This window comes from Pinus tabuliformis, chromosome J (assembly GCF_031772625.1).
Source record: "Pinus tabuliformis cultivar Carrire ecotype Pingquan chromosome J, CPIR1, whole genome shotgun sequence".
Classification (NCBI taxonomy): domain Eukaryota; kingdom Viridiplantae; phylum Streptophyta; class Pinopsida; order Pinales; family Pinaceae; genus Pinus; species Pinus tabuliformis.
The window spans coordinates 1072157807-1072174992 of record NC_142295.1 but is presented as its reverse complement, the minus strand read 5'-3'; the positions used below and the strand labels follow the sequence as shown (position 1 = coordinate 1072174992).

At 36.5% G+C, this 17186-nt stretch overlaps 1 pseudogene; it reads right to left on the bottom strand.

Moving 5' to 3' along the window:
- Positions 1–231: 231 nt before the first annotated feature.
- LOC149230655 (uncharacterized) overlaps positions 232–17186 on the bottom strand; it is a 185691-nt pseudogene continuing 168736 nt past the window's right edge.

Genomic DNA, 17186 nt, shown 5'->3' with positions numbered 1-17186 from the left:
AGGTAAGCTACCTGAAATGATGATCGTTCCCCAGTGGAGTCATCAATTTTTTATGTGGAATTTTGCATCTACGGATAAACACAATTTCCCTAGATGGGTAGCTACACCTAGAACAACAGATTTAAAGTTCTTAACTTTTTTCTGTAGAATATAAATAAGACAAGGGACCTACTTGTTATCTTTTGCTTTCCCTTTGTCTCCTTTGTTGGCTCCCATCGCTCCTTCTTGAACTTAATCCACTCGAAAAGTACCTGCAATCATAAATAGAGGACAAAAACAAATCAAAGCAAGGGATCTATCTACTATAAGCAAATGGAATCTAAAGCATTTACACATATAATCATCACACATAAGACAACAATAGGGGAAAAGGTGTAAACAACTTTATTAAGTAGAAGGAAGAATTACAACCATGAAGTCTGATCCATTGTCACTCTTCCAACTTGGGTTCTAACCAACATCTCATCAAAAGCACAATAGTCTGGCAGAATAACAATACTTGCTTACAATCTCAATCCTCACACCAACAGTATCTCCTTACAAATTCTCAAAGTCTAGCCCCTGATCACTTAGATGAGTGCTCAATTTATAGGAAAATGGAGGAGGTTTGGTCATAAATGAGGGTATTGAATGGCCTTCCAAACATAGAGTTAGTTTCCATGGAGGAAGGGATGAGAGGATAGGAGGTTACTTAACTCATTCCCTATCCAATTTCGAGCTCATAGGAGATGATAAGTGTGGAAATCTTCTAGAAGGCTCCAGAAGATAAGAATATTCCGAGAACCTTATGAGGATTTCGCTCAATCTCGCCTAGCGCAGGTCAAAGTGGGCCTAGGTGCTATGAAATGTACCCTAACATGGGCCTACATGCACTGAAGCGCACTTACCCCTGACCAAGGCTATGCGGGTCCCTCAAGGAGGCATTTCTGGAGGGATTCAGGCCATGAAACTCTCAGGGAAGGAGTAATTCAAAGTGATGACTTTTCTAGGGCATGTAGCAACTGAATTAGGGTTTGATGAGCCCTAAAAGTACTGATCTGAATGATGGGAGTGATGTGCCCAAATGGTTTGTAACAGGGTGATGTGCATAACAAAAACACCAGAAACGCAAAGGAGCCAAATTGCAGAAAGATATAGGAGTTAGGGACCTAGCCTAACTAGCAGGAGGTGGAGGATGATTGTCGGAAAAGTGGGAAATGAGGATGACAAGGGAACGATGGGAAAGAAGAGAGAAGAAATCCTAGGTAATGCAAAGGGATAGTTAGCAATTGAGGAACGAAGCTGGGGAATATATTGCACAAGGGAGGGAGCCTGGTCTTGTCGTGACAACATCAAGAGGGATACAACAGAGCATAGATATATATTTCCATAGGTTATTTTCATAAACCTATAGAAAATTTTAGAGAAATGAAATCTCTCCGTTATTGTTGTATTATGTGACGTTGTATGTACATATTTTAGCAACTAGCCTATAACTCGTTCCCTTGTTATTGGGCCGTTTTCATATCGAATTGCCTTGTACTAAGTTGTGTTGGTTGCATAACTAATTTTCTTTCTATTGTACTAGAACGCTTGCTATGGCATACCTGTTTCTATTTTCATATCGGTTATGCGGGGGTTAAGTAACCATATGCCTACAATATTTTTACTATTTTGCATATCAGATTGTGTGGAGTTAAATGACTCCTAGCCTCAGCATCTAAGATGTTCTTAGGACTGAAATTTTCAAGTGGACCTATCGTAAGGTCCCAGAGGGCTACATAAGCTCCAAAAATTCCATAAAGGGAATATACAAGCCCAGAGCAGTTATATCGTAGATATCATAGATAAGTATCTCATGTGTGAAGACACTTGGAATCTGCTTAGTGCTTAGTTATCCTGTCTAGTTCTTCAATCCTTTACCTGAAATTATTCTCCCATATACACTTAATTTATCTTGATCTAGCCTCATAAAGTGTGTGGTTGAATGGAATTGATGATGTCTTCTATTATGGTATTTGCATGCCACGCTGTGTACCCAGGACCTTGTGACAACCCCACCGAAGGTTTCTTTGTAACATAAATTGTAAAGGAAGATATAATTCTTAAATGGGTTGAGTTAAAGGGATAGACTGAACTCTAAACTAGTACTGGTCTCGAGGTGGAAATAGAAAACTTGAGTAAAGATAGGGTGGAGACAATATCTCTGGAATCCCTGTTTCCTAAAGGGCGGTGACATTGATCTCTAAAACCTCTATTTCTTAAAGGGTGGAGACATTGATCTTTGGAATCCCTATTGCTTAAAGGGTGGATACATTGACCACTAGAGCCCCTTTCTGATTAAACTTCAAAGGGTGGAGATATTTCTCTTTGGAGTCCCTTACTGGTTAATGGGTGGAGATAGATATCTCTAGAGTCCCTATAATGATTAGTGGGTGGAGATAGACATCTCTGGAATCCCAAACTAACTAGTGGGTGGGGATAGAAACCTTTGGAATCCCATACCTATTGGTGGGTGGATATACACATCTCTAGAGTCCCACACAAACTGTAGGGTGGAGGAAGCTTACCTCTAGAATCCTTGGAATCTTGGGCATTTGGATAGTCTTCATAAGCTAGGGGGTGAAAACTATATTGGTAGTTTGTCAATGGCTGGGGGGGGAATTAGTGTCTATACCCCAATGCCCATCGTAGTTCCAACCGAGTTGATTACCTTACTAACTGTTATATACCATTATATCCATACTTTATGTGTGTGTAACTTTCTATATTGCATGATAGAATGTACTTGACAGAGGTTATCATTATAGTATTATGTGTGGTTTGGAAATTACATTATTATTAGTGCAAAAGTTAATAATAATAACCATATGACATATAAATTCTTGTGAAATACTCATAAAACCCTAGTTTCCCTAAGGTTGGGGTTATAGAGGTTGCAAGAATGATTTGTCACCTTAAGGGATTGTTTCATAACATTGCATGACATTCATATTTAACTATTATATCTTGAATATATGTGATACATTAAGTACTTGGAGTGTTTGATAACCCTGTGGTCCTTTCTCATGCCACCTGATATAATGATTTAGTCTATTACTCCTTTGTGACTGATATTTTTATGTGAATAAATTCAGTTGATGCCCTTCACACCTCAACTTAGTTGGGTAAACAAAGGTAAGACAGTGTTGTAGGTTGTCTCTTCTTTTAACCATATCAGCATACCATCTCCTTGAATGTGTCTCAAAGAAATTGCAATATCAGGTGTATTTTCTTGGGTTATCTATTTCCTTATTTTTCTCCAATTTCTTCATGCACAAAATTTTCCTTTATGCCAAGAATTTGTTAGCTAAATGGTGCCTGCACTAGATCTCTTAAAAATTACCAAATTTAATGGAATTACTGTGAAATGGAAATAAATTCAAGAAGATAATATTAATTCCCCATTTATTAGTTGAGTGTATTCCATATAGGAAAGGACGTATGGAAAGAATTGATAATGGATTAAGCTTTTGGTCACGTGGTGCTTACCTAGAAAATAGTTGAATCTCACATGTAACATTTTGTTGACCTGCACTAAATTGAATTCCAACCAATGTCATAGGTTGAATGATAGTAAGGGTAATAGTACAAGTTTTTTGAAGGATAATTTGGACAATGGTTGTTCCTTCATCGATTAATCTAATCTTAATGATTTCACATGATTTCATGATGACTTCCCATCTCAAAGAAACATGAATTTGTCGTATGGTGTATCTATTACCCATACATACCTTCTTAGAATATAAAAGGATGAGGAGGAGCACATTATTAAATAGTCTAAAAGAGAGTTTGAGTATATGTGTTGCCTTGACAATGAGTGTAGGTAAATTGTATATTAGTTGTTGTAATGTTGTTTTTTGAATAATAATGGATTGATAATATTGTAGTAGGATAGAGTAACATAAGTAGTATAGAGCTATCAGAGGTAGAAATTGAAACAAGTCTATAGTCTATGCACTTGGTCACTAATTTGAAAAATGCCACATTAGTTAACTTATAGAATACACCAGTCCCAAAAATAATTGCATTGACATGGTAGGATTTCAACCACTTCCATGGACAAGCGAGGATTTTACATGACCACAGGCTTGTGTAATGGAGCTCAACTGAGATAGATTAGTGTGAGGTTTTATTACCTACTATGCTATAATCCTATCAGGGTTAGATTCATGGCATACTATAGAAGAAATCATGAAACCATCTTCATGTTGATCTCATTAAGTTTTGGAAGACACGTTGTACACAGATACAATTCTTACTTATCTGCAACCATTTTGCTTAGAAGGAACCATAGATTAGCCAATAATTGATTCCCATGTATGTTCTATATTTCAATTGTGCTTGTTCTATTTAAGTGGAAGAAATCTCACCTATGTGCTAATACTCTTTGGAATTGACACATTTAAAATAATAATAATAATAATAATAATTGTCTAGAATTGTAACGGGGGGGGGGTTTGCTACACTTCATCTTTGCTACAAGTTCTTCAAATATATTAGGTCTATCTACTCTTGAAAAATCAACGAGGAATTTGTCGTAATAAAAACATGGAACCTTCGTAACTTTGTCAATCATGGTTTCTATATAGGCACAAGCCTCCTCAAATATGCCTTCCCTGATCAACCCTCAAAAGAACACAGTGTGAGAATTAACATCAGAACAATAGTTTTTCTGAGCCATCTGATCCCATATAGTGAAACCCATCTCAAGGTTCCTTTCACAGAAATATAATTTCATCACCATGTTATAGGTGTGAATGGTAGGTTGAAACCCATAATGGCTCACTTCCTCGAAAAAATTAGTGGCTTCATCTGGTTTGTGTAGAACCATCATAACTTTGATTAGAACATTGTAATTTCCGCAGTCATGACAAATCCCTTTCTTGTAAAAACCCATAAGCCTTATACAACTTCTTCTTGTTTCCATTATCATTGCCCAAGCAAGTGTAAATAGTAGCATCAAGTGGTGAGCCATGTTCAAAAGACAACCAACTCTACAATCAGTAATAGATTTCAACACCAATATCTTACAAGCATCTACGCAATCAAAATTGCATAAAATACCAATCAATATATGTGAAACATGAACTAAATCATAAGATAGTTAAATCTATTTACAAATATAGAAAATGACATACAAAAAACATGTCAGAAGTATGTTGAGTTTCTACTAGAAACACTTTGTGTTAGCATTGTATAAATTTTATTTAATACAATTCACCTGTTGAAAGCATATGTTATTAATCTTTCCAATAGCTTATTAATCTTTCAGAAAATATACTATAACGTTGAATTTCATAATTGAGGGCATTGTTTTCTGATATCATATCCAGTTTTTTTCTAGAAATGGAGTATTATCAGTCATTAAAATTGTTAACACTGACCAGGGTTATATCGCAAGTGCTTTGTTACAATAAATAAAAATGTTGGGCCACAAGGATGTACTCTCGGAAACTTGAAATTCCATTCCCACGCTAGAATGGATGTAATGAGAAATCATAAGCTGCATCCTATTGTGTTTATTGGTTGTACTTAAAAATTTTAACTACATTAAACATCTTATGCAAATAATTTTTTAATCAATCATTTTCTCAATATATTTTTAGGATTATTAGCTCACAGTTTGACTCCATGGTAAAAGTGTTGGCAACATCTGTGGCAAACCTCTTGTGAGGCCGCAAGGTTTTGTGGCATATCTCACAGAAGCTAAATCATAAATGGTTTAGTTCATTGATTTTAACACAAACTATTGTCAAGATTATCAACTATCATTACATACCACCTTTTTTCATTTTTTGTAAGTGCTAATTTAGTTTAAATTACCAAGTAGTAATACTGGTAAACACTATTTGTATCACCATTGCAGTGGTACATTCACAAATCCAAAAAAATAGTTTCTATTGTTGTATCCTATGTATTATGTTCCATCAAGCCTCCTTTATCAACCAACAAAATTTATTAATGTTCTACACTTTCTTGTTCATCACACAACAAAAGAGGAAAAGAAAAATGGATGTTTCTGTATATAATATTATTTTTAAAAATTTGAGCTATTAAAGTTCAAGGCTCAAGCATAACTCCATGCTTATTAGGCACCCATGTTCTCACTGTCTTGGGATATCTACAAATTTTGATCGTCACAAGATATCCATTTGCAAGTTCATTCTAAGTGGTCTAGGTGATTGAAGGTAGTCTCAAGATCACCTTCCCACCCAAAAAATGATCCAACAAATATGTCTCGAGGAGGAAGTGAAATTTTGCCTAGTTCTTGATTTGTTAATTGCATCCCTTGTGCAGCTGGGATGCCGATCTTCTCGGTACTATTCCAACTTTATTGGCGAGTTCAACCACTTGTGAAAATTTTCCAATATTTAGCCAAAGTTATATCTTGATTCAATAGATTTTAATTTTATTTTGAGTTGGACTCACATATAACTATTCTTATTAGGAGCACACATTCTTGCATTGGTTTGGGAGGTCCACCACCAGCCACATACAATTTTTTTGATAATCATGGTTTCTACTCTCACAACTAAATAAGTGATCAATTCAAACTGGTCTTTAAAGGCATATCTAGATAGACATTGACTGAATTAGCCCCTTGAACCCTAAACCTAAGTCTATTCCTTCCTAGATCCATATTTGAATGCTTCCATACGAAGACAACAAAATGATTTCCCTCCAAGGCCATAGAACTATAATTACATAATCGATTTCTATAGGGCAATAAGTTTGTAGTAAAAAACAATGGGTCACTAGTCGCAAAATATATACATGTTATGGATTGGGAAATCTAACAACAAATATCACCAATAATAAAGCAATGAAATTTAAAGCTTGAAATTCAAAATTTAGAATCCCATGGGTGAATGATTAAGAGAACATAAAAATAAGACTGTAAATAGAAAAAGAGGTCTCAATACCCTAATGATGATAATGCAGCAATATATGTTTATGTTTTTAGTTAGTCATGGTGTTCTCATAGTGAACTTCGATATGTGTAGAGACCGAGGGGGCTTCCTCTTCATTTCCACCTTCACTGGAAATCTCCCACCATTCAGCCTCTGTTAGTGTTGGTATCTTCATCCCTTCATCAGTGATCAAATTTCTCTTTTTGCATGCATATTAGGTGTCCCATCCGATCAGCTGCATTCCATTAGGTCATGGATCAACTGATGGTAGTGGTTCATTGGTAATTTCCCTCATGACATTTACCTATTGGCCTGTTTTCACATGTTTAGGTCATATATTGTCATTTTGTGTCATTTCATTTGCAAAAGCCAGTTTTAGGGTTTTAGGTCTCACTAGGTCTAGGGTTTTCCACCATGGTCATCCAAAAGTCAATAAAAGGTCAGCAGGCACATGAGGAGATTTTGTAAGTTCATAAGATCATAAAATTACTGATGATATGCTCAATAAATAGTTTTTACCTCAAAACTTTGTTTTGAGGTGAAAATAGGATTTTTATTCTATGTACAACTTTTATGTAATTTAAAGTGTTTTCTATATGTAATAAGTTCTAGCTACTGCCCTTGGTCACCTTGCCAACTCCAGCCACTGCAAGAAACAAAACATCAATGCATTAGTTCATCAAGTGATCAAGAAGAGTCAAACTGCAAATGAAAAACAGAGTTTTTAAAGCAAAAGTGAATAAGACTTTAGGAAAGTGGGTTTGTTAAATGAAAAATTAAAGCCAAGGGGATATAAAGCTCATCTATGTATTTGAAGGTCTTCATTTTTTGCAAGTGAGTGAGCTCAAAGGGAAAAATCATGTTTTTGGGAGAAAGAGGCGAAACTGAGAAAAAAACTGGAAATTACACTGGCACTACGCACCTACCTGGCGCAGGTTTTACACTGAATTTTGTTTAGGCGCTACGCATACAAAGTGCACTACGCACCTGGGAGGCAGTGCTACGCACCTGCCTATTGAGCTTCAAATCAATTTTCATCATCTTCCTCTGCCTCCAAATTCACAATTAACCTCTCAGCAAGTAAGTGAAGCCTCTCATCCTATCTAGTAAGCAATTTTTCATCAGTGGTGGTGATTTGCATGTCAAAAACACTAAACCCTAGCTGTCTCTAAATTGGCTTGCAAAATTTGCATAGGGTATTGTCTTCTACTATTTTTATTCCCCTTTGATTATTTTTCTACACCCCATTCCCTCACACTAAATTTCCCTAAATCCCTTCCTCTTTACCTCTCCCAAAATCATTGGCACTCATTCCCTATTACAAAACCCTAACCCTATACATTCCCAAAACCCTAATTCCCATTTCCTATTCCCTCATTACATTCCTTCCACCATCAAAACCCTCATTTATAGTCATAATATCAGTCATTCCCTCATTTCCCAAAAGAAAAATAGTAAGCATTTCCTACATAAATTGTTCACCCTCATACTTTTAAAATCTCTTCATACTCATCAGTTTTCACTCCAAATTCACAAGCATGGAGACAGACTCAGCATATGAGAGGGATGATGAAACTGTTAGTGATTCTTCCCAAGAAGCCCATGTGCCTAGAAAACCACATAAAGTAGGAAAACATATCCGGGAGGAGCTCACCACTTTACATAATTACTTGCTTGTCCTCTTGCTATAGCCCGTTTTAAACATCAATCTTGTTATTAGTTTTGTGAAATGGTAGAAAGGGTGAAGTATCATCATGAGCTGGCTAGGTTGTTTGTTCTTCCTCTTCATATTGACTAGGTGAACCTAGTTGGTGTCTCTTTCACCTTGACACCTAAAACTATTGCAGTAGCAACAGGCATCCCTAATGTAGGTGAACAATGGAATAAGGGGCAGCATGTGGGCAGAGAGCATTATGAGCCTTACATCAAGGCTGGTTATCAGAGGCAAATCAGCAGGGTTTTTCCTTTCAAATACTTGCAGGACACTTATGTTCCTCTCATGAAACTCATCATCAAGTATTTCACCTGTGAAGGGAGGTTTTCTCGTCTCTATACCTACCATGTCAGATTGTTGATGCATTTCACAAGAGTGAGGATGATGAACCTCCCATACTTTATCTGCAGGAATATTGAGAAGATGGCTCTATATGTGCAAAGGAAACCTTTTCCTCAGCAGTTCAACAGCATTTACCACTTCTCTCTGATCAAAATTGTTGTTTTGCATCAGCTAATCTTGCTGAACATACCATGACATACCTTCATTGCGCATGATATTTTCAAAGGCCCTCCAGTGATTCCATCGGTGCTTCAAGAAGAAGGAGGGCCTTCTAGATAGCTAGATGTTCATGAGACTGAAACCACAGCTGTGCCAATGTTTGTCACTTATCAAAAAGGCACCAAGAGACTTTTTGCTGCTGCCAAATGAGTACTATCTTCACCAGGGGTGGAAGGGGTCTCGTTTTCTTCGCCGGTTCACATGAAAATGCTATCTTCACTAGGGGTGAAGGGGGCTTTGCCTTCTTCTTCAGCTGAGCAGGTACAAGACAAAGACAAAGGAAAGCAACAGGTGCATGATGAAGGCCCTTCTGAAGGGAAAGACAAAGATTTTGTCTTGGTTGAGGAGGATGACATTGATTTGGGCCCTCAAAGCTCAAGACTCAAGGATATGATCATCAGAGAGAAGGAGGCTGAAATTAGGGCCTTATCACTTGACCTTGAGAGAGCTAAATGGACATTAACTTGAACAAGAGAACAAGCAACTGGAGGACAAAACAACAATCATGGCGCTGCACACAATCAGAGAAAACTGGCAAGTGGCAAAAAGAAAAAAACCAAAATGACACCCCTTGAGGAAGAAATTGAGGCTGACCAAGAATCATGGTTAGAGAGGACAAACATTCATCTAGAGAAATTGCTTGAGAAAGCTAACAAGGAAAAGAGAATGTTGCACCATATGGCCTATCACTACTTAACCTAGAATAAGATTTGTAGAACAAAGGTGAAGAGGTTAAAGGCGAAACTAAAGAGAGCTTTGAGAAGAAAAAAGGAGAAAGATAAGCTCAAGATCTTGGGCGAAGCATCATTGGCCCAACAAAGCACATAAAAAGGATCACTCATGCCAAATTTCAAGAAATTTGGTGAAGTTTTTGTCATTTTTGAAAATTTTGAAGCAAAACACAGGTTTTTTCAGTAGGTGCGTAGCGCCACCAGCGCTACGCTTTTGATGGGGGCTTCCATTTCCAAAAAAGTTTACATTTTTGGAATCAACATGAAAAGTTATGCGAGATGGATGAGAAATTTTGATAAGTTCTGGACCTCCAAAAGGGCCAAAAACACCCAAAAAGTGCCCTCTCTTCCACTTTTTTGCCACATAGGAAGAAGTCTTGGGAGATTCCATTTTTTTTTCGGGGGGGGGGGGGGGAATGGACTCCAAATCTAAAAATTTAAGTTGTCTTGGAAAGTAGACTCACCAAAATTTCCAATGAGCTATTCTGCACCTAATTTGGACTTCAGAAAGTCTTCTAAAACTGGCCTAGAAAAAGCACTAGGCATAGGATCAATGGTGCAGCGCATAGGAGGAAAATTTGCCAGTTTTGCCTGTTTGTTCAGAATTTCACCCAGTTTGCTGTTAGCTTGACCTTTTCTTATCTCTTGGTCAATTAATGATGAAATTTGATGTAAATTGATGTAACATGATGTAAATATGATGAAAAATGACTTAAGGAGGTAGATACATCAGTTAGAGTTGGTTTGAGGATGAATGAATCAGTTTCCATAGTTTTAGAGGCAAGTTGTTCCACTGCCTATTTTTCAGTTCCTAGTTTAGATCTTGTTAAAACAGCTCATTGACTCATGGATTCGACCCCTAATGGCTAGCATAGGTGGTTTGATGCCTATATCTTTTAATTTCTTAGTCATTTTTTAAGGTTGGACTCTTGTGGATGCATTGAGCTACTTTGTAAATCACTTCTGCAGTTTGGCAAGGAAATGAACCAGGGTTTTGCAGCATTTTGTGGGATTCTTGTGGTAATGTGATTTAGCATTGTTTTCTTTTCTATGTTATTTAGTTTATCTTATGTGTATATGTTCCATCATCTCTCTTTTTCTGCATAACTAAATGAATCAAGAGTAAAGGGTGGAATCCATTGGTGTTTTAGTGCTCTGCCTTGGGGTTTACTTAGTTTTAAATGTTTTCTGCTGATTGAAGAGGACTCATGAAACTTGCATGCCTTCTACAACTCCTCACTAGTCTTTAGACTCACCATCACACTCATTTCAAAGTGCTAAAACACTTGACTACCTCGCCCCATAGAAACCTCTATAAATCTAAGTTCATTTCCTGGACCCAAAGATGCCTTCCTCATCTAATCTAGCAAACAACCATTAAAATCAATCAAATTCATCTGAGCATATACCTAGCCTAAAATTAGTATTCATATCAGTCATTTCAAGTATTACTTTCCATATTTTCTTAGAGATTGACAAGGAGAGAGCCCTCTCCTGACCTGGTAGGGCTAGCTACCAGGTTAAGCGTAGTTTGATGTTACCCTAGACCTGCCTTTCTCAGCCTGAGGTAGATTTAGGCTATAACAGCCTCCATGTCTGCAATCCAAATGACCCTCTCCTTCTGCACCTCTCTTGAGATCTCTCAAAAACCCATTAGATTGTAGGGCTTCTAAATTGTTTAAGCCCTATGAATTTTCTCTGCAGGCACTTGGTTTCATGGAGCTTCTATGATTTGCGACATTTTCATTGGTGGGCTCTATGCTCACCATTTCTTGTGAGTGCAGAAAACTAGAATCAATGGAAAATGGATCATAGATTTAGTAGGAAAGAAATGATGACAAGATTTATATTCTCCATCTCTGCTTTGGATGCATTTTAAAATGAAAGTATGACCATCATAGTTAACATTTCCAAAACTATAACCATATACATGTCAGCCAAGGTCACCATTTGGACAAGAATTTAGTAATGATGTGCCGATGACAAACTCTTTCCCTAGGGTGAACAGAATGTATAACCATAAGAAGATATAGATAGCTCTAAATTAAACTGGAGGTGGTTAAGGGTTTCATATAAGTTAGGAAAAACAATCTATGGTAAAAAAACCAAAGTCATTATAAACTATTTTTTTTTATAGATACTAATAAATCTCATAAAGGGAGAAGTATGGTTTGCTAAGAAAATCATAAAGGAATATCCAATATCATGGTATGGTTTGCTGAGAAAATCATAAAGGAATAACCAATATCATGGTATGGTTTTCTGAGAAAATCATAAAGGAATAACCAATATCATGGTATAAGAGTAAGTGAAACCAAAAACAAGTAGGAGCCTTGTGAACATGGTGTAAAGGAGTAATATTCTTTGTTATAGGGTATGGAAAAAAAATAGTATGTTTTTTTAAGGTACATTACATTTGGGCACCTAATTCATCTTTAATAATTGTCAAAATAGAAACTATCAAATTTCTATCATTAAATAAGTGTTTAAGGAAGTATAATCTTTCAACAGCATCTAAATTCCTTATCATTTGTAAGTTTAGATTATTGAAGTGACAATAAAAATGATTAACATAAATGAATAATTCGTATTATTGTAGTACTTGTTAAGTAGTCATATTTTTGTTCCTAGACTAAATTGATCATTCATGTTAGTCATTTTTAGTTGTATTACTTATTAGCTAGTCATATATTTTAACTTGGGATTAAACTAGTCGTTTATGTTAGTCATTTTTAGTTGGGTCACTTAAGATTGCTAATTTCTAGTAGTATTTCACTTGGAAAAGCTACAGTGACTAACGCTTTTAGTCACCTAGTCACTAATTTCTCATTTTCTACTAGTGATTTGACTTGAATGGTATGCCTACTGTAGTACATTTGAATGTATTACCATTGGGTTCATACAATATGTTGTTGGGCATGGACTGGTTATATCTTCATAAAACCAAGGTAGACTGTTATGACAAATCCATTGACTGTATTGATGACAATGGAGAACCAAGAGTCTTATAGGGTAAGAAGAAAGCTACATTAGTTAGAATGGTGACAGCTATGCAAGAAAAACGTAGTTGCATGAAAGGGTGTAAGTTATTCATAATACAAATTTCTAGTGATAAGGGTAAGGAAGTTGAGGATATAGATGTGTTGAGTAGTTACCCAGTTTTACAGCAGTTCAAGGATGTATTTCTTAAGGATGTTACAGAGTTTCCACCTCACAGGGAGGTAGACTTTTCTATTAATTTAGTAGCAAGGGAAACTCCAGCATAAAAATCACCTTACAAGATGAGCACACATGAGTTGGTTGAGTTAAAGTTGAAATTGAAGGAAATTTTGGACAAAGGATACATTAGGCCAAGTGTGTCACCATGGGGCACACCTTTATTGTTCGTGAAGAATAAATATGTAACACTTAGATTATGCAGAGATTACATGCATTTGAACAAAATGAATATCAAAACTAGGTATCTGTTATTGAGCATTGATGACTTGTTCGATCAGCTGAAGGGAGCAATAGTGTTCTTTAAGATCGACTTGAGATTCGGATATCATCAGGTACACATCAAAGAGGAGGAAATTTACAAGACCACATTCAGGACCAAGTATGGGCACTATGAGTTTGTTGTAGTTCCATTTGGCTTAACTAATTCTCCAGCTACATTTATGTGTTTGATGAATAGTGTGTTGCATTCGTAGTTGGATAAGTTTGTTATTATGTTCATTGATGATATACTGGTATATTCTAAAAACAAGGAAGAGCATGTTGAAAATTTAGCAGCAGTGTTGAGGTTGTTGAGAGAGCATCATTTGTATGCTGAGCTCAACAAGTGTAGTTTCTTTCAGATTAAGGTACAATACTTGGGGCATGTTGTCTCCAAGGAGGGCATTGTAGTAGATCTAGAAAAGAGTCATCATGGAGTGGGTAGGTCCTAATAATGTGGATGAGGTGAGATATTTCATGGGGTTGGTAAGCTATTATAGGAGGTTCAGCAGGAACATCTCACATATTGCTTATCCTATCACATAATTATAGAGGAAAGGTAAGAATTTCAAATGGACAGAGGAGTGTGAGGTTAGTTTTGAGAAGATTAAGTAGTTTTTGACACATGCGCTAATGCTAAAGAGATGCTTGCAAGAAGGGACTTGGTGGAGTCCTTATGCAAGATGGACAGGTGGTATACTATGAGTCGCAGAAACTAAATGAGAGTCACAGAAACTAAATGAGCACGAGTAGAACTACCCCACACATGATCTTGAGCTAGCAATGACTATACATGCATTTAATATGTGGAGACACTACCTTCTAGGTAGGAGAATTCAATTGATGAGTGATCATAGTGGTTTGTGATATCTATTTGACCAAATGAATCTGAATGGTAGGAAGGCCCAGTGGTTGGATACGATTAGTGAGTTTGATTTTGAGATCCGATATATCAGAGGAAAAGATAGAAAAGTGGTTGATGCTCTTAGTAGGCGAATACAGGTAAATCATTTAGTAGTTATGAGCTCCAATGGGATACATTTACAGGATAGGATCTTGCAGGTAGGTCAACAGGACGTCAGATATTTGGATATTGTGCACAGGTTACAACAGAGCATAGGTACAAGTGATAGTACAGGTAGAGTATAGATGATGGTACATGTATAGTTGCAGGTGCACAGGATATGGATTATTGTCTCATGGAAGATGTTTTGGTTAGATTCAGAGACAGGATATATGTATTAGATAACGGTGAGCTCAAGAAGGTGATCTTGAGGGAGTTTCATGTGAAACCTTATTTAGGTCACCCAAGTTATCAGAAGAAATTAACTGCAGTGAAGAGATTTTACTATTGGATGAATCTAAAGAGAGATGTAGTAGCATTAGTGGCTAGATGTTTTGATAGTCGGTGAGTGAAAGAACAATGAAAACATCTAGATGGACTGATACAACAGATTGCGATTCTAGAGAGGAAATGGGAGGTCATTTTTTTATGAAACTAGCTCACAAAAAGATAGAAAAGAAAGATCAATGTCTTAGAAATCAACCTCTTCGAGGGGGAAACCTCCTTTACATTACACAAATGAAAAATTATTTGATGATACAAATGAAAAGACCTCCTTTCTATATATAGGAGTCTAAGGGGTCACAATGTAATCAAATCCAACATAAAAATAATAATGTAAGGGCACAATAATAGCAATAGTGGGCTTCTATGGATCACAATAATAACAATATGGGGACTACATGGGCACACCAATATAATAAGGGGGTTGCACTAATAACAATAAGGGGTTACACTAGTAGTATAGGGACCTAATATGCCCCTCTCATTCAAAAAGTGTTGTCCTCAATGCTTGAGTAGTTCTGGATGCTTCTGTTTAAAATTCTCATCCTCCCATGTTGAATCTTCAGTGGGTAATTTCTCCCACTTGATGAGATACTCTGAAATTGATCGATTTCGTAGCTATCAGGTTCTTGTTTCCATGATTGCTTCAGGTTCTAATATGATTTTTCCTTCCTCGTCAAGTTCTGACAATATTGTTTGAACTGGGAGCTTGTCACTTATAAAATTATTTAAGCATGAAACATGGAAAACTAGGGGCACTTGGGAAGATGCAGGAAGCTCCAATTTGTATGCCATAGTACCAATCTTTTGCAGTGCCTTGTAAGGACCATAGTACTTTGGTGATAATTTATTATCCTTCTTAGCTTACTTGAGGGACATTTGTTTGTATGGTTGTATTCGTAAAAATACTCAATCGCCTATATCAAAACTTCTTTCGCTGCGATGTTGATCTGCCTGTTGTTTCATTTGATTCTGTGCCAAAGTGAGGTTATCCTTTAAGATTTGGAGAAATTGTTGTTGTTGAGGGTCTACCTTAACACCTTCATGAGATGCAATATGACCCAAGTATTCCACCTCTTGTATTCCAAAGAAACATTTGGAGGTTTTGCATATAATTGTTTCTTTTCCAATAGTATGAGCACTTTATCAACATGTTGAACATGATCTTTCCAAAACTTGCTATAGATTATCATATCATCAAAAAATACAACACAAATTTTCTAAGGAAGGGTTTGGAAATGGAATTAATTAAACCTTGGAATGTAGAAAGTGCATTGGTAAGGCCAAAAGGTATGACCAACAGTTCATAATGACCCACAAGAGTTCTAAATGTTGTTTTCAGAATGTCTTCAGTCTTCATTCTGATTTGATGATATCCTACATGAAGGTCCAACTTGTTGAAGTAAATTTCTCCATGAAATTCATCCAATAATTCCTCAATGACAGGAATGGTAAATTTATCTTTAATAGTGAGCTAGTTGAGCTCTTTATAATCCAGACACATGCACCATGATCCATCATTCTTGGGCACCAATACTACTAGAGCAGAGAAAGAACTTTGACTAGGTTGAATTATACCATCCTCTAGCATTTTTGCAACCATACGTTCAATTTCACTCTTTTGTGCAAAGGGATATCTGTAAGGCCTGATGTTTGGAGGAAAACTTCCTAGAAAATGAATGGTAAAATTATGATCACAAATAGGTGGGAGACCTTTGGGAGTCTCAAATACCTTGGAATGATTGTGCAAGAATTTTTGGAGATTTGGAGAAATAGATGATTTTGACGTGGGAACCTCTAGCGAACATAATTATGTAATTATGCCATGTTGTTCTTCCTTTAGAAGATTTTTCATGCTGTTAGAGCTGATTAAATTTCCTGGTTTCCCCAAATATTGTAGCCATTGGACTCCTAGTAAAACATCAACACCACCCATTGGAATGGAAAGCATTGGACTATTCAAAACATATTCTCCCATGGATAGCTTGATATTATGGCACTTTCCAGAACAATTTATTGTTCTTCCATTTGCAACCATCACTTGAAACTCTAGTGTTGGATATAGGAAGAAATTCAATTCCTTCGCTATCTTACAGTGAATAAAATTATGGGTACTACCCGAATCAATCAACATTATTACCTTTTTCTTCTTGGTATGTCCTTCTATCTTGATAGTTTGAGGAGTGATAATTTCTGCCAATGCATTAAAATATATGGTCGGATTCATTTCTTGATACTCGATGTGATCTTTCACTTCTTGAACCTTTTTCTTCTTGATATGTCCTTCTATCTTGCGATTTTGAGGAGTGGTAATTGTTGCCAATGTTTTACAAGATATGATTGGATTCATTTCTTCTTTCTCTGGGATTGGTTCCTGGTGTATATTCTCTTATTTTGATGTTCCTTGATCCTTTTCTTCCTCC